The sequence below is a fragment of the Dermacentor albipictus genome, chromosome 9, assembly GCF_038994185.2.
Source record: "Dermacentor albipictus isolate Rhodes 1998 colony chromosome 9, USDA_Dalb.pri_finalv2, whole genome shotgun sequence".
Classification (NCBI taxonomy): domain Eukaryota; kingdom Metazoa; phylum Arthropoda; class Arachnida; order Ixodida; family Ixodidae; genus Dermacentor; species Dermacentor albipictus.
Window position 1 is genome coordinate 122,348,775 of NC_091829.1, and position 22,458 is coordinate 122,371,232.

The window sequence follows — 22,458 nt, forward strand, 5'->3', positions numbered from 1 at the left end:
GGTTCACGTTTCACCCTATCCTTCTCCGCTGCGTTCACAACACGAGAGATGTGGAGCTACAACACAACGTAGACAAGCGATCGCCTCGCTACACGGACTATCGAGAAAAGGTTTCAGAAGTTGAGCAGTATGCTAGAGCTTCCCAAAACACCATTTATATTCCGATTTCAAAACAACTTGAGCATCCCTCGAAGGCTATTTTCATTTGAATGCTTCCGTTGGGAAAACAAGTTTGGCAGCATATTACACTCATGTAACACGTGAAAGCCTGCTGAACTCTTCGTAATGCGCCGTCTCGCGTCGTTGTGTTGCTGCTTTCGCCTTCCTCGGCTCGTTTTGACGCTCAGCTGGGTCCGACTCAGGCCAGTGACATTTCTCTAGGACCTTGCATTCTCTCAGCAGAGGATTGAAATGCATGATGTTCTATGTGTTGTGTCGGCTATCTCAATGTACGTATGCACTGTTCGCTTCACTTTGATGAGAGCTTGCAGCCTCAGCCTTAGGGGGGTGTAAGTCATGGCATTTTTTGCTTGCTTACGGGGGTATGAGTTATTCAGAACGCCACGGGTTTTTTCTCTCTAACCACTCGAGTAGACGCCGCGTTCCTTTACGTATATTGTATGCGTGATTCCAATGAATGTATGCAATGTGCACTTCACTTTGCTGAGTGCTTATAGCCTCTGCATTACGAGAGGGATGAGCCATTGAATTTTTTGGTTGCTTGGGGTCGGGGGTCGGTATGAGGCATTGCTACTGAGGATAGTTATGCTACCATTGGACCAGGCGACGCGTTTTTATGCGTTGCATATTGCAATCACTCAGTTCAGCCCTTGGGCGCGGCCGGGCAGCCACCATTGAGGGTATGAGCCATTGTTCATTGCTGCGCGCCTCATATGTGGGTCTATTCTCTTTTAAGTTTGCTATGTTTGTTATTAAGTTGCTTCTATTTTTATGCGTTGCATATTGCGATCACTCAGTTCAGCCCTTGGGCGCGGCCGGGCAGCCACCATTGACCTTTAGCGCAACCACGTAACCTGACGTCACGACAGTTGGAGGAAAAGCTGGGCCCCAACTCGCGCAATATGCAACGCATTCTTGGCTTAACCAAGCTAAGCCTGGCCATTTTTCAAAGGACATGGGGAGCATAAGAGGGGGCATAAGAGGGCATAAAAGGAAGCTGTAGCTCGGGTGGTCCTATCTAATTACATGTAAAGGGAGAATTAGTTTTTCTCGGCAACCACTGGACCAAAATTGACGAGGTTTGTTGCATTTACCAGAAAAACTTAAAATCTGGTGACTGTTGGTTTTGAATTTTTGAGTTAGATTGTCAATTTTTCCTTAAAGATTGGCAAAAATCAAAAATTTTCGGAAAACGAAACTATCAAGTTTACAACTCTGTAACTCAACAACTAAAAATGATAATACAATTCTGTGAATCGGATCTAATGGTACATCTAAAGCGGATAAAGTTGATATGTTACACCTGAATATCAAAAATTTAGTAATATGGAAATACATTTGCGGAACCCTTGTAACCAACATAATAAATTCACGTAAGATGTAAAATGACATATCGAATTTGTCCGCTATGAATGATCTAATGGATACCATTTAGTGAACCACGCTTTCAGTTCTTGATACAGAGCTATGAATTTGTAAACTTCGTGCTTCTATTTTTTTCAAACTGTTGATTATTTGAAAATCGTTTTAACACAATTCAAGCTCGAAATCGAAATTCCGCTTCCAACAGTCACTGGAATTTAACTTTCTCTCTCAAATGCAACAAAGTTCATTCAAATCCGTCCGGGAGTTATCTCAGAAAAACGTTCTTGCGTTTTACATGTATTTGAATAGGCTGTGTTGGAGTTCGGCCCGAGCTAAAGCTTCCTCTTGAAAAAAGCAAGCTGCAAGCCGCCGTGTAGTCATCTTCGCATTTGAGTAGATGCAGTAAGTATGTTTAAAGTTAGAAATAGCAATACCAAATGATAATGCACCGGATTAATTTATAGTTTTTGCATTCCGCTGCAATAAAAATGCGAAATTAAGGTCCTGGGAATGAACGTCATCATTAGTCAGCTCCTTGAGAGTTACTTAAATTGCGATGCTCATATTGGTCGCTTCTTCCTCTTGCGAATAGAGAAATGGAGTGAAGAGGACAGAGGAAACACTTGCACGAAGTTACGTGAAAATTGCTCGTGAGATTTTGTGCAGCGGGTTCCTATGCGACGCGTCGCTGCGCAGAAGGAATCGCACCTAAGAGTCCGATGCGTACCCTAAATGCTTTTTGCTTTCTTTGCCGTCCTAGATGTCATGAAGTCCCATATGATCACCACCTGTTATAAATACAGCTATATGTTTTGTATCATGAGTTATTGCTGGCTGGTTCGTTCAACATTAGGATTTCAGTGGCAGCGCACTTGTTGAGACATACAGGAACATTGTGTGTTACAGTGATATTGTACTTGTCTGCGTTGCAAGCAGTGCGCTGACGTTGAAATAATTAGTGTATGTGAGTGCCATGGCAGTGTGATCTTCACCAATTAGCTAGAGCTCATAGTCATTTTTTTCGTTATTGTGTTGTCGTAGGTACCAAGCATAACAAAAGGAGAAGAGAGCGGGAAGGGTTCGCGCTACAAGGGAGCATAGGCGTACGAAAGTAGTTGTCAACAATGAATACAGTGTACCCACTCACCCAAAACTTCAGCGTTTCTTTTTCTATTTTTTTCTTTTTGCGCGTAAGGATTACTGCATTCTTTTCCTTTATTTTTTGCTATCCTGTGTGAACACACGCAACGGCTATCTAAATTACCACTTGTTTCCTTAGGTTTACAGCAGGAAGAATACCTATCGCTGTAGCGAGATCTGGAACACCTATCGACAACGCGAAATGCAGCGCTCCTGCGGTCTTGGTCTCCGTGCGCTGTCGACGACGATTAACTTGAACAGCTCAAGGGTGGCTTCGCTGATCCGGCTTGCGACCCCGCTGTCTGCAAGCCCTGCCCACGTGAGGGTCTGCTTACTATGCACACAATGCGAGCGTAAGCGCCGCCTCGAAAACCTGGGCGCGCACAAAGGCCACGCATGCATACATGCATCGCCGTGCCAGTACACACACAGAACGTGCGGCTGAGCACAACACCCGCCTTTCCTACCCGCAAACGCAGTGATCAGGCCGCACAAAAGAGACCGGGTTGCTTGTGTATAGAATAACCACCACGCGCACACGACTTGCGCGTTGAATACCCACCGAGGGAGCAGAGGTCATAAAGAGCGGCCCGATCTGTTGTGGCCCGCACACTCCACTGCACGCACAAACGTCTCGTACACTAAAGCATTCAGTGTCGAGCTCTTTATGGACTTCCTTCCGCCATGAGAACCCCACCCATGTGTGAGCGTGTTTCCTCCCCGACCCGCGGTACGATCTGAGGCTTAAGTCCTCATTCATCGCCAATCTGGGCAACACCGCCGGGGTGGCCTCGGCTCCGCACGCGGGATGCTTGCTTTTGAGCGCAAAGGCGGGGGTGACTTTAATCCCTAAACGGGCCAACAATGACATCAAAGCCCCCTTTCCTTGTTGCTTTGGGAGGAAGGGGCACTGCGAAGAGAAACGGCCCAGCCAGTGGCACCCGCGTGGGTCGAAAGAGTGCTCAAGATGGTCCCGGCCCGTATTCCGAAGAAAGCGTCGGTCTGCTCGGTGGCGAGGGGTTCCATCCTTGCCTTCTGACAAATAACACCATTTTTTACTGTGCACTTAACCTGAAATAATGAATTATTAATGATATATAAGACAATAATACATTCCATGATGCCTAGGAGGGCTTGAACTTGGCTTGATAGTTGCACATTTGCAGTCAAAAGGCTGTAATCATGCCAGTCGCTCCATTTTGAGAACTTGAGCTTGTCGTCTACCGCATGCGGCGGGATCTATGTAATAAGCGTCGACGTGAACATCGTAAAAGGTTTCGCAAATAGCCGGTATTGCTAGTGAAAGCCTCCAATAATTGCATAAGCTGCACTCGCTGCCTATATTGTTGTGGCCAACGCAATAGCTCAGAAGTATGGCGAGGCATGCAAATACAGAAACAATCATTACTAAGAATACAATGAAGAGAAGAGACGTTACAAGAAAATTTGTTAACTGAACCATTGATGAGTCGCATTCCTTGAGAAAATGTAAACATGTTATATTTACATGAGTAGTGGGGCGTGCAAATGGACACCGACTGTACTTGGCGATATGTTCTTGCTCTTACAAATATTTCTAGAGTTCAAAGATTAGACTTTGCTGTGTGAGAATGGATTTTCATGCAATTTTCTTCCCGAGTTTCATAAACTGATTGGCTACCGTTCTTAATATGGAATTTCCTTTTTTCCTCTCCAGTTGTATTATTGCTGGTGATATTGTTTCCTTCGTGGCCAGGTGACCACACTGTCCAAATTTGATGCTCGAATATGCAATAGTGCTGGCATTTTGTAGCGCCGCTATTAAGCCCGTGTATATACGTACACCACACACGATCACCAACGGTGAACAATGGACATAACTTGACAGCCTTAGAAGCACAAATGTATCTACAAATAGCAATTCTAATCATGTGTGCAAGCATGATGTGGTCTAGTGTTGGAGTGTTTGGTTGGCACGCTATGTATTGCTGTTCGATTCCCAGTGTTTCCATGTTCCGATGATGTGTGTTGTGGGAGCAATTCCGTGCCGGGTCTCCTCTCGCAGAATATATCAGATGACTTCACGCAGAGATGCGCCGCAGCTCTCAGGTAGAAATGAATCACTCATCGGTGAGTTGCAGCGATGGTATTGGCGGTAACGCTGCTGTACTCTCCGTTCAATATCTGCAGCCTCCTTGGTAAATTCAGCCACTGTCATCAGTGGATTCCTCATGAGTCCGGCAAACAGTTGCTCCTTCACTCCCTGCAAGAGATAGCGCAACTTCATTTCATCGGGCATTTCAAGGTCTGCTCTGCAGATAAGGCGGGCCGTATCTTCTGCAAGCATGACAACGCTCTCATGTGGGTTTTTAATACGGGACTCGAGAAGGCACTGTGCGTTGTTTCTTCTGTCACTACTATAGTGAATGTGTCTACCAGCTGGGTGCGGAAGGCATCCATGCATAAGATATGAAAGGAGAATTTGACCACATGTGGTCAAACTCCTCTCCCGGTTCACAAACCACGTCCGCGTATTGCCTTGAAGAGAGAAATAGACATTAGTCAGCTTTTGCAAGGAGTCCTTGTCATTGTAACTGGCGACATGCTCGCACTTGTCCAGCCAATCTTGGATATCTTCAAAAGCATCAACATGGAAACTTTCTTGGATCTTATAGCCACCTGCAGCGTCACCTTCGATGGATTTTCAGTGGCCATGGTGGAAATAGGTAGGCGCGCCCCTGCAGGGTCCTGCAAGGTGCTGAACTCGGGCCTCAGGCCTAGCTGGTGACGATTGTACCGGTAAGCAGGAGTTTCGACGAACGAAGCTGATTCCGCCTTTGACGTATGGCTTCGCGAAGAGGCGCCGAGAATGAGGCAATCCTACCCCGCACCTCTACCACTGTCACGACCTAGTAGAAGACTGGAAAGCCGGTGTACCGGACGTACAAAAGCACTTTATAAGAGCAGTCAACGCGACGCAGTTGTCATCTCTGTTTTTCTACCCGCGCGCGCTACTTCAGCGTCATTTTCATGGCCTGGCAAATACCCGCAGCAATGATATAATGTTGATCTGTGCTCTGTGTGTGAAATCACGACGGCACTTGTTCATAATGTCATTATATTTTAATGAAAAGTGTCTCATTACGTCCCATAATATTGCGCCTCTTGGTAAAACGACACATTTGATCTGAAATGCCGCATAAACATTTGACATTATCGGGCCTATATTTTGAGCGGTCGTACTCGGCAGCGAATAGTGCAGGAAGCCACGTGGGCTGCATACGCAAGAGCCGCATAAATAATGCCCTTAGTGCATCTCGTTTAGCCATGGCGTGCTGCGTGCTTTGTATATTTCAAAAGATGGCTCCATCTACAGTTAACTTGATCATATCTATTGCGCTATTCTGCCACCTGGTGTGGCGCACCCCGTCTAAGAAAAACATAAATAAATTAGCATCGCTAAAAAAAAAGTAATTCGTTATATCGCAAATGCGCCATTCGACGCACATTCAGTAGAACAGTTTTTAAACTTTAGTAGCAGTCGAATTCTAAACTTCCATGAAGCTCACCTCGAGCGAAACTGCCGCAGGTGCTGGAAGTACAACCATAAAACGTTCTGTGCATTGTGTAACCTAACAAAACCTACAGATATTCCATGTAACATTATGCTATGAAATAAAGGACTATTACCACTCTTACGTACACATTACGGATCAAATCATCGTTCTAGTCGCGTTTCAGCTTTAATAAATAAATTACATCAATATGGTATGCCAGAGAAAATATTGTTTCCGGGAAAGCCGATCAGAGACCATTTAATTAAAAGCGATTGATTTTAGCAAGAAGACATCGCTGCTTATTCTTTCAGCTAGGTGGTTTCCTTTCATGTTATGAATAATTACGCTATTACTGTTGTTTTATGCATGTATACAAGCAGCATTTACGATGGACCTTTATCCATATTCCTAGACTCTATATTGTTGTCTGTGTTTTCACATGTTCTCGTTGGAATGTTACTTCGTGTAAAAAGGTTTGGAATATGAAAAGTACTACGGATGTCAAAATGGTGCAGAAAGGAGATATTTGAAGACGGCATGAAGTGGCTAATGCATCGTCGCGAGCTGGTGACAACGCCGAGGCGTCTGGGTTGTCGGGGCGACAAGCTGTCGAAGGAGTCATAATTGATGCAAAGTTGCCGCCGAGTCGGCAAAAATGCGAACAAAGGCTGCGGAATGTGCTCATTGTTTCATCTTTCATCTTTCAAACTCGGCCATGGCTCGAAACTTTGCAGGGTCGGCAAGAGTATCCTTGCAAACAACATGGTCTAACAGGGGAGGGGGGGAGCCGGCGTGCAGAAAAACGGTACTTCTTTCAATTGAGCTGCAGTCTAGCATCTGTCAGGCAAGTGAAAACAATTGCAAAGTGGGTGAGATGGGAAGCGAAGTCCCTCGATAGGATAATGACGTCGTCCAGATAAAAAAGGCACGCGTGCCATTCGAGGCCTCGAAGTAGGTTGTCCGTGGCCGCTCGAGGCCACTCGCGCGGCAATGCCACGGCCACAGTCGGGCACCAATTTGAGCCCTTTTTACCGTGGCGAGCCCACTACGAATTCGAAGCGAGCACTAGTGCAAGATTAAACAGTATTACCTCCAATAGCTGCATCATAGGTAAGCATCGAAGCTTATTTAATGTGTGAATAGAAGTCACGCGCTTTACTGGACTGGACTTTACTGGAGAGGAAAGTGCCAATACCCGATCTTGCTTGCCCAGATGGCGGCGCTGCCGCACCATGCATGATAAAATCCAAGTAATATCAGCCTTGCAAGCGTCATTTACAGATCGGTATAGCCCGACAGTACGTTTTTCCACGCAAGCAGGAGTGGTCGCGCTTACGCCATGGTAGGCGTAATTCACCAATCTTATATTGGCGCTTATCAGGAGTTGGAAGGCCTACAAGTGTGTAATTATTTACAGAAATTTCAGGGTTGTATCCCGCACTCGCCCTCTGCGACCGACACGTAACTCGGGACCCTTTGACTACGGCATAACAAGCCCGCCTTCCTAGGGAGATTGAGCCAAGTGCCTCAGTCGCCTGCGAGTGGAGGGGACTTGAGCGGTGCAAGGGAGTCTCGAGCGTCACCAGCTGAGGACTAATTTCTTTACCCTATTTTCCAAACACCCTCTGCAAAGCTACAAATTGGGAGCGAACAGCACTAAAAAATTTGACCACAAGACTACCATTAGTTTCAATAAGGTTTCGATCGGGGCTAGTTCGCCACGTGTCATTTTGTTTACTGCGCTGCGCATTTCACGAACGGACAAGACGGACAAGAACGAACACCGTACGACGGCTCGTCCTGTGTTCCGCCCGTGTTTATTATGCCCTGTCTTTCACCCATACTCGTATCAGCACTGCCGTTTTTATTTCCTCAGCGATACGCACAGACGCAATGAACCAAAGCGGTCGGTCTTTTGCTATTCAGGAACAAATTGGAAAATGACGCACAAACTGCGTGAGCGCGTCAAGACAGAGGTTGAATCGTCATTTTTATTTAAAGAGGTGCCGCACCCAGCTATGCACGGTGTTGTTCCGGCCGTGATACCCGTGTGCGCAATCTCGGGCAACTTGCGTTGAAGCTCGGCGGGGCCTGGCTTAGGGCTCGTGGCACCCCTCACTGACTAGCGCCCGCCTCCTGCGAACGCGGCTCACTGAACCCAACTCAGACCCAATGCATCGATTAGCTGTCGGCACCCTCCGTATACGAAAACAGCTCCCCCTCGATTCGCCCTTCTCCCCGCTCTCGCGTCGCCCCCTTCTTGCCGGTCGAAGGGCTCGGGAACCTATCATCGCGGGATAATCGAAGCACAATAGCCGATCGTTCACTCAATGCTATACAGGCGCACAAACCCTCCATCGGTTGTTCGATCGGTCCACAGACGGTCGGTGGTCGTATTGAGAACGATGGCTCTCGTAACGCTTGGTTCTTTTTTTTTTTTTTACAAGACCTCTTTTTCCTATTGCTTACTCATTTTGCTGTAGGGAAGAGTGGTGACGGCTTAACGATGTTACAAAGGAAAGTGCCCACGCTCTCCAAGCCCATGGATGTGTGCCGTTCGGCCGTGCACGTTTTTATAGACTGCCGATTTACTCAGCGATGCGTGATTTAGGCGTAGCAAAATACAAGGACATTTCTATGGGCGTCGCGAAGCGAAGGGAATGGTCACGGAAGCTTGATACAATAAAAACTGGACGTAAAGAACAAAAACTGCGATTAGAACGCACTCTGTAGTGACATGCCTGCGTATGAATAGTCTGTAAACTGTTGAAGGTAGGTGTATGTCTACGGAGTCTTCGAGTCGCGAAGCCATTGTTGTTTGCAGGGAATCTAAACAACTTATACAGCTTAAACTTCAAAGCTCAGAAACATTCTTTTGTGAAATTTCAAAGCAGTACATAAACATTTCATTTCTCTACGCAACAGCGGCAGGGCATAGACAGCGCATAGCCCAGGCGGAGCATGTGCATTGGTGTACACACGCACACTGAGATTTCTACTGAATTACAAGAACTATAAGGGCACATTCACACCGGCGACTTGAGGAGGTCGTGCGACCAAGTTGGTCGCTTTGCGACCAGTCGCAAATGGTCGCAAACGGTCGCCTTTCTCGAAAAGCGACCATTTTGGGTGAGTCGCTCTCTGCGCGATTTTTCAGTCGCGCGACCGTGGTCGCAAAACTGATAAACCAATCAGCGGCGCACCGGAAATGATCTTTCGTGTGTCTACATCCGGCCTCCTCCGGCGTCGCATTCAAATTCCGCGCAGATTCCGAGAGTTCTCGCTGAGAACGATAATCTCCGGGATTGCGACTGCGGGTTGCGCTAAGCCGGGCTTGCCGGTGTGAACATCAGTCGCCTTTGGTCGCTTTTTGATTGCGAGTCGCAAACGGTCGCGCGACATCCTCAAGTCGCCGGTGTGAATGTGCCCTAAGAGAGCAGCTTGAGCTTTCGCAACTGAAGCTTGTAGGATTTTGCAACGAAAAAGAGAAGCCTCCTTAGGCAACCTAAATTCACGGAATTTTCGCCCGCGATATCTAGCGGAGCCGTTGCCTGGCGTACACTGACTGTGCCACGCAGTGGCTAGATTTCGCTTCGCGTCGTTTGCTGGGCACTGCATACTTGTGCGTGCACGACTTGCGCATTTTCTGAAGTCTGTTCCACGGTTGTAGAGCTCTTGCGAATGCTTGTTTACATATTTTTTCAATGCACAGAAGATTTTGGCTTTGCGCTGTCCTGTCGGCGCTGTAATAATATCAAAGACTACCCGTCTAAAGCGCGCAATGCGTAATCGCTGCATCGATAGCCCTTGCTCACCACAAACTTCATTGCTGCTTCGAGCAAATCACGTCAAGCATTGGACCCCGTGGGCCGCAAAAGATGTGGTCGCAAGCACTTGTAGCTGCGTCACTCCTGATGACCGTTAGGGATTTTATTAAGATTTAGCACCACTTCCCAGGCAACGACTCCGTCGTCTACTGGACGTCTGTGCAGACTGCAAAAAGAGAGGTGCAGTCAGAAACGATAGTGATGTTCGCTCACGCCTCTTCTGACGTGAATTGCACGGTGTACATAGAGGTACTTTGCTGAAAGAGGTGCAGCGCGAAGTGAAGTGGAGGCTGAGACTTATGTCATGGCGTCGTATGCCAAAAGAATTATAAAGATGCGTGGTTCACTCAGAAACTAAAGGCCAAGTTGTTTCACGCCACGGATCCTCCATCGTTTCTTTGCCCATGCTGCTGCAATCCAAATGCATGTCAAATGTGCGCAGCATCTGCCCGATGCACAAAGCTCAGCGCGCCGTGTAATTACGTGTTCGCATGAGTTATAATGGCGACTGAGTTGCGGAAAAGACGCTATTTTCTGCATCCCTATTCTCACGCGTACTAACCGCCTGCAGTGCATTTTTTCATTGAGCCAACCGCAGAACCACATACCCAGCCTTATGCTCGATGTAGGTCAACGCACGTGCTTCGCGCCACTTTCTCTTTTCATCTCAGCTACATTATTGTCACGTATTACACTGCCCATATTCATCTGCAATTCCATGCAAATATGACGAGTGTGCACGAAAACAGCTCTGTTTTAACCGCGAACAAGAACCTCCGTAAGGCAATTTCTTACATTGAAGCCGCTGGTGGTGCCACCTCGCGTGTAACATACCCGGAGTCGGGCAGGGGACCCGAGTAATACCCGTTTCACACGGGCACCCACGAACTCCTTTAGGATAAGGGAGCGCGAGACTTCCTAAGGGAGTTCGACCTCAAGGAAGTTGCAGTCGTGTCACGCGGCCAATAACGGAGCGTTAAAAGTAGCCGCCAGAGGAGCATTTGCCGGCGTTTGTTTTCGTACAGTACAAGAATGTAACTTCTAATTACGCTCCTAGCTATTACAATTAATGCTCGTTCCATGAGAATATTATCCAATGTATTTGATGCGAAAGACATACACCCCACAGAATCAAAGAATCAGAGTGCGCTCACTAAACCTAGCATTGCTGACAGCGACATTAGCCAACGTGCTTATGTGTGGTTTCCTTTGCGGCGCGGCTGGGCACCGTAGCGTGGCGAGTAGGCCTTGCGTTCCGCTACCCGAACTGCTGCAAACTCTACTCGAAACGCAACCTTTCGTGCGCGGTGAACTCGTGCGCTTTCCTTTTATTTTGTCCACTGCACTGTGAAAAGAAAAAAAAATTCTGTTTACGGTGAAAGTTTAAGGTAAAACGTTGCCGGACACTTTTCCGTAAAAAGAAAACGGAGTTTTCGTAAAATGGACAGCCCGTAAAAATATTTTCCGTTATATGGAAAACGGTGAGCTCCCTAGCTGTGATCACGGAATTGTCCGAATTTTACAAAGAAGAAGAACGGCGAATTTCGTAACCTGGAAACTCCGTAAATTGAGCCCCGTACTTGTGATTACTTTAAATGCCCGTACTTTGGTAATGAAAAACCTGGGACTTCAAAAGCGAATAGACCATGTTAAAGAACGGTATGCACATGAAAGGCAAAAAAGAACGACAAGAAAAACGGAAACACCATTCTTTTCATTCTTCTTCTGTTTATGTTTTATATATGCTTGCATTTTCATACCATGAATCCATACGAACTTGCTCAGCTTTATGTTCTTTCATATGAACAAGGGCAAATGCAGTTTGCAAAATTTCTATAGTTTCTAAATGATAATGCTGGTGTATATCTCCAGCAAACTTGTTTCGTTCATCGGAGTAAGGTGTCTTGGGCGATGTACCAACCAAATCGTATATTACAACGTGGATAACTCGCAACGTTTAGGATATAGCTGGAAATCGGGCACAAATCAAAGCACATGGGAAATACACCACACTGAACGAGCCGTGTTTGCACGTTTCCTCCTAGTGTCATTGTCTTCTACACCGCTTATTCTTCGTGTCAGTGTTGTGATTCTGCACTTGGGTTTTGCACACGACATGCACAGAGCATACACAAAAATTCGTGTCCGAGAAACAGCAAGCCACTTGAAGCGGAACAAGCCTGTGTTTATTGTGCTTTGCTGAAATAAATTACTTGCATCACTGATACTAAAAATAGTCCAACTGATTGGTTCTTAATTGGAATGACTGGCTGCTTACAGATACTTTCCGCTTTGCCTGAAAAGAAAGAAACACTAATCAGTTGAGGCTCATCAACTATTACCACCATCCGCACCATTGTTACTCAGATAAACAATAAATGATCTCTAATACACAACTGTCATTACAAGTGTTCTTGTCAAAAGAAATGGTTCAGACTCAGCCATGTTGGTACATATTCATTTGTAGCCTTATAGCATAGAAAGCTTCAGATGGAACGGACCCAAATCAATTGATGGTTTGCTTGGAATAGACAAAAAAATGTCACGTGCACATTATGACATTCAGAGATTACATTTCCCACATTTAGGTAGAGTTGCCATGGCCACCTACTGCAGACCATAGCTTTCAACTCCTTCATTCAACAAAGTTGCAGATTTGACTGCTTCCCAGAACAATGAAGTACTCTTGAAACAAGCTCAAACCATGCAGGTTGTTCACTTCCGACGCAGAACAAGCAAGCCAAAGGTACTGTGCAGCTGACAAAGTCGTAGAATAGCAACAATACAAAGAAATCATGCTTGCACCACAACTGTGTCACAGCAGTTCTCAGCCCCTTTCAGATATGGTTTGTTGTGTCACGAAAGAAGTATCAAAGTGTGATATTGTGTTTCTCAAGCACTGAAAACTGAAAGTTACAGTCGTGAATGCATCAACATACCCTCCCCATCTTCTTAAAAAGTTGTAATATTGCACTGTGTTCACCTAAATGCTTGTCCCTTTGTTATTAGGTGGTTTTCGAAGCAACCTGTAGCGTTTTCGGGACATAAAGAAACCTGAAACTATGCCTGGACCCCATACATGGCTCCTGCAGGCACTACTGTTTATTCTGTCCGTTCCTCGACTTGCGAATCAACAAAAGAAATAGTGCAACATGTTTTTCCAGATTGCGTTGTCTCATGTGAATGCGCTTAATTCAGGAAATTTCTTAAATGACTGAAGCCTCTCCTAAAAAATTTTAAAGTACAGTTAACTCATTAACATGCCCAAACATGAGCACTTCTCGTGGATTTTGCGATCCAACAAGGACAGAGCTATTTGCTCAAATGTATATGACTTTCATGGCAGAAGGATGGCCAAATTCTGTCCTCTTTATAAATGCAAAAATAAACTTTGGCTAATATGTGCAATATTGCGCTCCAAATATTTTCTGGATACTGTAGTGAAGATACTCTGTGGTAATTACTTGGAATTAATGCTATTGGATTGCAGTCAGGGACAAACTATTTTTAGAGCCGCAGCCACAACACTTTTTCTTTGGGATATATCCAAAATTCAGATTCGGTAAAATTCAGGAAAAACGGTTCAAGCAAGTTATTCTAATTTTTTTCCAAAGACATTTTTTTTTCTCGCGACTATAAGGTTGATCTCATTGTAGTCAGGCTCAGGCAGCAAAATAATTTTTTTACCAAAATTAAAAGAAGTCGTCAGACATGTCCAGTTGAATTTATCTGAACATGCCCTATTGTCTGCAGTGCACATGTTACCACTTTAAGTGCCTGCTAGAATGCATCAGTTATTTTTTCTATGGCAAGAAGGCAATGAAATATAATAAGGCAATTAGTCACAGGAGCCTTGAGTCAGTAGAAGAAAATTTAAAGACTAAAAATGTTGGTGTTGGAACACTTATGTCATACACTACTTAGTCACGGTTTACGCGGTGTCATTCATGATTGACCACACCGTCTACTGCCCGACTAGCATGACAAAGGTTACGTTTATACAAACCGTACGCAAGGAGGTCGAGTCAGTAATCGAGCTGACCGAGCCCGACGTTACCACGTTTACATGAACTCGCTTCTCACGAGTGCAGACAACGACAGCACATAGCTTCGAGATATCAACGCGTTCGAACTGGGCTTGCGGTTTCCGCTGCCGTTTGCATCAGCTCTATTTCGTGGGTCTGATTGCTTCGATGAGGTTGCACAGGACAGTGTCTTGTCTAGACCTTGAACCTGATACTATTTGCGCTGCTGACCTAGCGTTCCCGCGCAAGTCTCGGTGTGGCGAGACGGACCCGTGCGCATTCACATGCACGCTGCAAACGGGTCGGGCTGGTTCAACCTACCCCATGCAGTCGGGCTTACTCAGCCGGACTCGACGCTTATTCACTCCAACCGGCTAGCGTTTACACGAACTCGACAGTCATATTCCATCCCGACAAGCCGACTCGACCCGATTCTGTAGGGTTCGTGTAAACGCCTTGAAAGACGAGAAAAACATGGCGCCAAGTGACCTAGGTCGAGAGTATTGTGAAGCAGCAAGCATAACTGTTGCTGAATTGTGCTTGAACATTTAAGTCAGAAGAAGCGTACTAAACACACGCAACATTAATTTTAATGCAAACAATAATTAAATTATCAGCTTTACAACAATAATTATGGGCACGAGAGTACTCCCTTCAGGTGCCGAGTGAGATTGCCAATCTCCCTTGAATAAAAGCTCCATTAAACTCCCTTAGCGGAAGGGTGACAGTGTGACACCGAGTGCATCTCCCTTGAGATCAAGACGACGGAGTTCAAAGGAGTTTGCGGGTGCCCGTGTGACCGGGGTGTAAGCCCACTACCCCTCTTCTAGCTCTGTTTAATACGGTTGAGCGGAACGAGCGGCCGGACTCCGCAGCAGCGGCATGCTTTGCAGTCAGGCGCCCGTCGATGAAAAGTACTGTGGCGGCGCTGCGATCGGAGTGGATTGGGCGGCATGAAGGTCGCGCCGTTGGAAAGTGCTGGCGATTATGCTCGGCGGGGTCGCTCGTACTGCTTCGTGCGCTGCTGTTTGCGATGAGACCGCTCAAGTTGGGGTCCTAATTACACATGACGTGTATTTATGTAATAAAAATAAATATATTTCTGTCATTTTATGCCGCAATGTGATTGCGCGTGCATTGGGGCCGCAGTGTCGGTTTTCATTCTGCTATGTTATTATGGTTGCCTTGGAGAACAATTATTTTGCTTCTTATTGAAGCAGCATGTTTCTCGTGTGTATTCTTCCGCGTATAGTTTTCCATCGGTAGATTTTGCGAAACGCAGACGGTAAAAAAACATCTGAACTTGCTGCTTGCCACTTTAGCAAATGAAACACATCTGCCGGACCTAGCGCCCTGTTGCGCTCTTCTAAGATTTACATGGAGAAAGAAAAATGCAGTGCAACCTTCCGTTAATCTTTGCGTCTTCCTCGCGTAACAGAATGCGAAGTCATTGGTACGGGAATTTGGCCGAACCTTGTGCGCCGAGAGTAGATTCATTTTTCTGTATGCTAAACTTTGGCCCAGCAGCCGCGTTCAACATATTTTGCCGCTTCCGGCTTCTGAAAAAAGCCGGCGTAGCAGCTCAATTAGTGGAATTGTGGCTGTAGCATGGGAGTTTTAAATTGGAGCTCAGGGGTTCAATCCAGGGCGCGGAATTATTCTGTTCAGGCGCCGCATGTTAAAGAATCCTAGGTGGTGAAATCTCAAAAGCCGCGGGTGCCTCATAATCATATATCGTTGTTCGTATGGAGCTTTTCTGGAGACGGGGCTTAGTTCCCGTGAGTGCCACCACGTGGCGTATTGGTTTGTTTGTAGCGGTGTGGCACCGTGGGGTCCTGTTTTCAGACGAAGCATAGCGCAGCATCCCCGATGCTCGCTGCAATTTTTCTTCGCCTGATCACGGCTCAGGACAAGCACATGGGGCACACGTAAGCTCGCAATAATGTTTCCGGCATGATCGACCACCACAAACAGTTTGGGAATTCACTCTGACGAGGGGCCGACGCACACAGCGGAGGCGACTCGGCCCAGTTCAACGCGCGGGCGGCCATCATCTCCGTCGGCGAGGTCACCAGCCGTTCGGCTCACGACGTTAGTCTACAATGCTCGTCCATTGGTGGAGGCTCGTGCGCATACGCTAGTAGAGTGGTGCATAAGGTGTAGTTTTGTCAGCCGAAGCATTACCAGGCTGATAAGTGAAATAATTCAAGCATGAGTAAAGCTGAGGGCTGCTTTCTTGGAGCACGCAATCTTCCAGATAGGTCGTTTATATATACCTTGCGCACGTGTTGTGGCGTTCGTGTATACAAATGCGTCATTAAAAGTAAGCTTTTGTTTGCCGCTAGCACTCATGTGTGTTTTGTTTGCTAAAATGGCAGCACTGAATGACTTGCCCATGTTTCTGCACCGCTAGCATGAGAAGTTAAGAACGCGTTTGAAGAAAATCCCGATTTACTTCACTTTTCATACCTCGTGTACTCGCATAACTAATTACAAAAAACGGGCTTTCTAGAATGGTTCACATGTTCCGACGTTGTACTGAGAAGTGCAGCGGCGCTTTGGTTGCAAAGAAGCCCGCTAACGTCACTGATTGCGTCTACGTGCGTCAGTAGTGTAAGGGATAATTCGAAGCCTTCCGGTTTAAGCCAAACAGATGGCCAAGCGAAAAGAGGTCTTCGCAATCCCAAGCAGTTTCTTTTTCTATCTTATGTCTATTCTGCGAAGCGTATTTGGCTTCTCCAAGTGTAGAGAAAGCCACACACGCACGAGCGCGAGTGCTGACATCGCTGCCCTCGTGGTCTCCCTAGCCGGCGAACACATTCTGCTTACTCACAGTCGGTAAGCGGGGCTGCCGTAATCCGTAGACTACACAGAATCCTGCCAAATAGAGCTTCTCTAAGTCCCACACAGGATTACAGGCGGCTGTGCGAGGCGACTTCTTTTTTGGGGGAAAAACATACACGGAGAATGCTTACTTCGATCCTGCCACGTTTGAAAGATCGCGCAACTTTGCTTTAGCATAAAACAACTATGACTAAGGTTAATTTCCCGTCGAATTGGTGAGTGGTAGGTGGGCGTTAGAAAAAAAAATAGGAATGTGTAATTATCCAAACTTTGGAGCTGAGAATTGAATATTACTCAGTGTGCTTCTATATTAAAATTCCAAAATAGTGCCCACGTGACGTCGCAGCCATCTGGCTGACTAAACGTGCAGCCTTGTGCGTGCGTCATCGATCACGTGACGTCATAGTCAATAGGAAGGAGGTGGCGCCACGTCTTGAATGTATAAGATGAGCGCGCTGTCTCCCGCGCATCACTTGCTATTGTGATTTCAGTGGTGCTGCGTCTACTGCGATGGACTCTCGGGCACAGACACCATAGCATGCAGGAGAAATAACTTTAATGCCTGTCGGAAAGATCAATCGAAAACTTTTCGCGAAACGGGTGCATTTCGCATTCCCACGCATAACCAGTTGAAGTGCCTCTGCCGAAATTTCTCTGACGTTTCATCAAGAGTCAATGACCAAACTTACAACTGGAATAAGAACTTCATAGTTTATTTTATCAGTGAGGAAAAAGCAGAAAGCAGGTAGTGCAGCCAAGGGTGCTACTTAAGCACCCAAACTCTTCGATCTAAATTGTGATCATTAGCACTGAAATTTTACTTCAACACAGAAAACAGCGCCACATACTATTTACGGGTGTGCAAATGTACAAAATTTTCAATGCCAAGGGAAGGCTCTTTGCCATTCATTTTGCGTTCAACTAAAAACTACCAGCCATTATGGCCCAGTGGCCTTGCTGTGGCGCTTGCGGAGCCAAAGGTCGCCACATCAAATTCTGGCCTTAGCCACGTTTCATATTCCTAGGGATGGGCAGCGCAACCCAGATGAAAGACAAAAGGAAGTAGATGGTATGAATGCAGGGTCTAGTTCTTGTCCTCCTTCGTCTGGTTCCTGCTGCCCACCCCTAGAAATAGGTTCATTCACCAACAGGCCCAGCGCGATGCCTAGCTTACTGTGTTAATTCGGCCACGTTTCGATGGGCGTGAAATGCAAGAATATCCGTCTACCGTGCCTCGAATCCACGGTAAACAACTCCAGGTGGTTAAAATTAACCTGCAGTCCCCGAATAGGGCGTCCCTAATAATCTTGACTAGGTTTGGCGCGCAGAAGTCCAGAATTTCGTTTAGCATATTTCGGTTCACGTATTCAATATCCGAGGCAGATCTTGAACCGAATGACGAGACAGAATACTCTCTGCTGCGCGAACCGCAAAGTTAGGCACTAGGACCCTGGGCTTTGAAGAGAGTAATCCTGTATATATCAATGAGCATCTGTGCGTTGAAAACAAGCATCTGTTGGGTAAAGCTCGACAACTGATGCGAGCAAAAGAACGGAAGTTTGTGTGGGTGTCACAGGGAAAGATCCTGATGCGGAAGTCTGAAAAATCGCCTGTCCTATACATTATCTGTGACTCGGACCTAGACAAGGGACGTTACGTTACCCGCTATTCCAAACTCAACGCCACTTATGTCATGGTGCCAACAGATAGAATGGCTAAAGAACAATCGAGGAACCTATGGTTCTTCTTGCTTTTCTCGATACTTTTGAAGAAAGTTAAAGGCGTGTTTCTTCAGAAAACCATGCACATTTTCCGAACCGATGTCGTTTCGTACCCAGCGAATCCACCTGATATGGTCTTCATCTGTGGGAGATCTAAACTGCTGTCGGAAATAGAAGTTCTATTTATGAACGTTATCCTTTTGACCAATATTGTACACTTTACAGTATACAGTACATCAGTGTTGAACTCGTTTGTTCTTGCCTGCTACAATGTTGCTGTAAGGGCGTCACCCACATAGAAATTAAAATTTCTCTTAATATGCTCTTCAGCAGTAGGCCTTGCATGTACAGCATTTTATTCGTCTCTATGCCAACGGCACTGTTTCCGCATTTCAATGACTGTCTTTTGTTCTTGCTGAGAATTAAGCTTCAAAATGGCTCTGTAGCGTACAAGTCCCTCTGAATTAAGCAGGATTGTTGCGCATCAGCGCCTATCGATTCTGAGCTTCCTGCATTTGAACATACAGTCAGCCCATTATAAAGAAGACGAATGGTGCAATTTTCTAGATGAATTTAAGTTTAAATTTTCTGTCATTATGTTAACTGAAAGTTGGTAGCGCAACGACACTGATATTGTGCATATTGATGGGTATATTGTGACCTACATAAATAGAGAAACTAAAGGTGGCGGTGCATGCATATATGTGGAAACAAGTATCAGCTGTATATTGGTGACTGGTCTTGATGCTATGAAGACATTGAAATTCTGCGTTTAAAACTCGAAAATTCTCTATTTACGGTTGTGTATAGACCTCCCCACGGCAACATTAACAATTTTCTTCAATTTATAGATGAATTGAAGTTTTAGATCTGTTCAAAAACTTTAGTAGAACTAAAAGTGAGGATGTGCACGGTATAAAAATTCAACTAATTCTTTTTGTTATTGACCTGCTCACCCCTTGCCTTACTCACACTTACATCTCCTTAACCTCTAGCACTCTTCATCGACAGATGAAAACTGCAAGCGTAGCTGTGGTGTACAAAGGCGGACAAAGGGAAAATTTAGGTAACTATGGACCAATCTGAATTCTTCCTCTGTTTTGAAAAGGTTTAGAAAAAATTATTCTCCTCAGGATGACTGCTTTCTTTATCAAGTATTCTGTCTTGACACCATGTCAATATGGCTTCAGGTCAGGCTGCTCGACTGCAACTGCTCTTCTTAGACAAAAAGAATGAACTTTGAAAAATATAGAGACAAGGAAACTAACATTGCCATTATTACTTGATTTCTCAAAAGCTTTTGACAAAATGAAACATGGAACACTATTAGAAAAATTGAACTGTTATGGTACACGCGGAATAGTATCAGATTTAATTACAAGTTAGACAACAAATAGAAAGCAATGCGTATCAATAAATAGAACATTATCTTCCTTTAAACTTCTTAAGCAAGGTTTACCTCAAGGTAGCATAGTAGGACCACTTCTATTTATCATTTATATAAATGACATTGCGAATATTGATGTTTCGATTAACTATATTATTTACGCAGATGACACTAGTCTATAAGGCGGATGAACTCATGAATTTTGCTAATGAAATACTTGTCAATATGTATAACTGGTCTGTATAAAATTACCTCCGGTTAAACTGCTCTAAGGCAAAAGCGGTCCTCTTTAGAGCGAAGTCCACGCATTGGGATCTCACCCAGTGCCTCACACTCAATGACACAAAAACAGAACTTGCCGCTATAGCAAAAACCTTGGGTGTTATCTTTCATGAATTGATGCTATGGGACCACCACACCGATTACTTACGAAATAAACTTAGTAAAGCGTTAGGTATGTTGCGCAGATGCCAGAGGCTACTACCAATACCATAGAAACGTACGGCTTATAGCGCACTATTTGCTTCTCACCTGCGCTACTGTAGCTTCGTCTGGTCAAATAGTACTAAGAAATCATTAGGTAATTTAGTTTCACTTGAAAAGAATCCCTTAAGTGCTATTTCAAACTTGCCTTACAATGCACGTACGCGTGATATGTTTCGAAAGTTAAAAATTTTACGAGTAGACCACCTTTACGAGTATCAACTTATGTGTTCTGTTAAACGTGACATGATTAAGGGTACTAATCATACTGTTACGTAGCAAGACGCCGACGAAAAGCTATATGCAAGTATATTTGCAAGGGAATACGCCGCACTTGGCCTAAAGGCAACAGCTCGTGCTAGCCTCCAATCGTCGTCGTTGCCTTCTCACTGCGCGCCTCTTCGTCATTGCAAACACTGTTCCGTAGCACTACCCCCGGCGGCAAAAGCGCCGTCCCGGAGCGACTAAAGGCCGGACTCGGAAGCAGCGTTAGTAGGCTATGAGCCTACTGACGTGCGCGACGCCTGTATATGCCAGAGGAGAGGACGAGGTTGAACTCACAGCAGAAATTTCGTACGTCACAGGCGTCATCTGGCGCAGCACGCGGTAGGGCCCTGTGTAGCGCGAAAGGAGCTTTTCTGAGAGTCCGACGTGACGAGAGGGCGACCGCAGGAGCACGAGCGCACCAGGCGAAAACTGCAGGTAATGGTGACGGGCGTTGTACTGACGCTGATGAGTGGTTTGCGAGGCCGTCAGTCGTGTACGGGCAAGCTGGCGTGCGTGGTCGGCGAAAGTGATGGCGTCGCGTGCATACTCGCTTGTTGAGATCGCAGCAGGGGAAGTGTCGTGTCAAGGGGCAAGATCGGTTCGTGACTGAACAGTAGATAAAATGTAGAAAATCCGGCGGTGTCGTGACGGAAAGAATTATGCGCAAATGTGACGTAAGGAAGCGCAATGTCCCAGTCGTGGTAGTCCTTGGAAACGTACTTGGACAGCATATCGGTAAGAGTACGGTTTAACCGCGCTGTCAAGGCCATTGGTTTGAGGATGGTATGAGGTAGCCAGCTTGTGTTGAGTTGAGCAGGGACGCACAATGTCGGCGATAACTTTCGAGAGGAAGTTACGACCACGGTCAGTAAGCAACTATCGCGGGGCGCCATGACGTAAGATAATGTCACGCAAGAGAAAGTCAGTGACGTCAGTGGCGCAACTGGTAGGGAGAGGCGGCGTGATATCGGGTGGCGTAATTAGTTGCGACGGCTACCCGTTTGTTCCCATAAGAAAACGTGGGAATGGGACCAAGAAGGTGTAATCCAACACGAAAGAACGGTTCCACAGGGACGGTGATCGGCTGGAGATGACCGGCAGGTAGCACCTGAGGCGTTTCCCGACGCTGGCAGGTATCACAGGCAGCAACATAGCGTCGGACGGAGCGAGCGAGACCAGGCCAATAGAAGCGCTGACGGACGCGGTCGTACGTGCGGGTTACCCCAAGATGTCCTGCAGTGGGTGCGTCATGCATCTGTGATGACCTACTTATGGGGGCAAAGGTTCGTGTACTCAATGATTCGGTTGGTTCTCTTAGGCGGAGCCTCCGAGAACCCAATTGAGGACAAAGCCATTGGTTTGAACACACACACAAAGACTTTTAATCAAACTAAAAAGAGGCATAAATTAAATAGAAGGAAATAGAATGCATACCTAAAATAAACACTCAAGCAGACATTGCGGCAAGGAACACAAATAGGGCTTGCATGAGGTTAACGAGTGCGCGAGTCCGGGCTTGCCACGAAGGCAGGGACGCGTAACAGTCTCGACGCTGCGACACGGCAACAAGCTGGCGAAAGGAGTGGCGCCGGTCTCACCATAGGTCGCGGCGTAATGCGGGAGACACATGGTGCGATTTTCCGTGCGATCAGTCGTACGGCGCGTCGTGTGCGACTTGCCGCA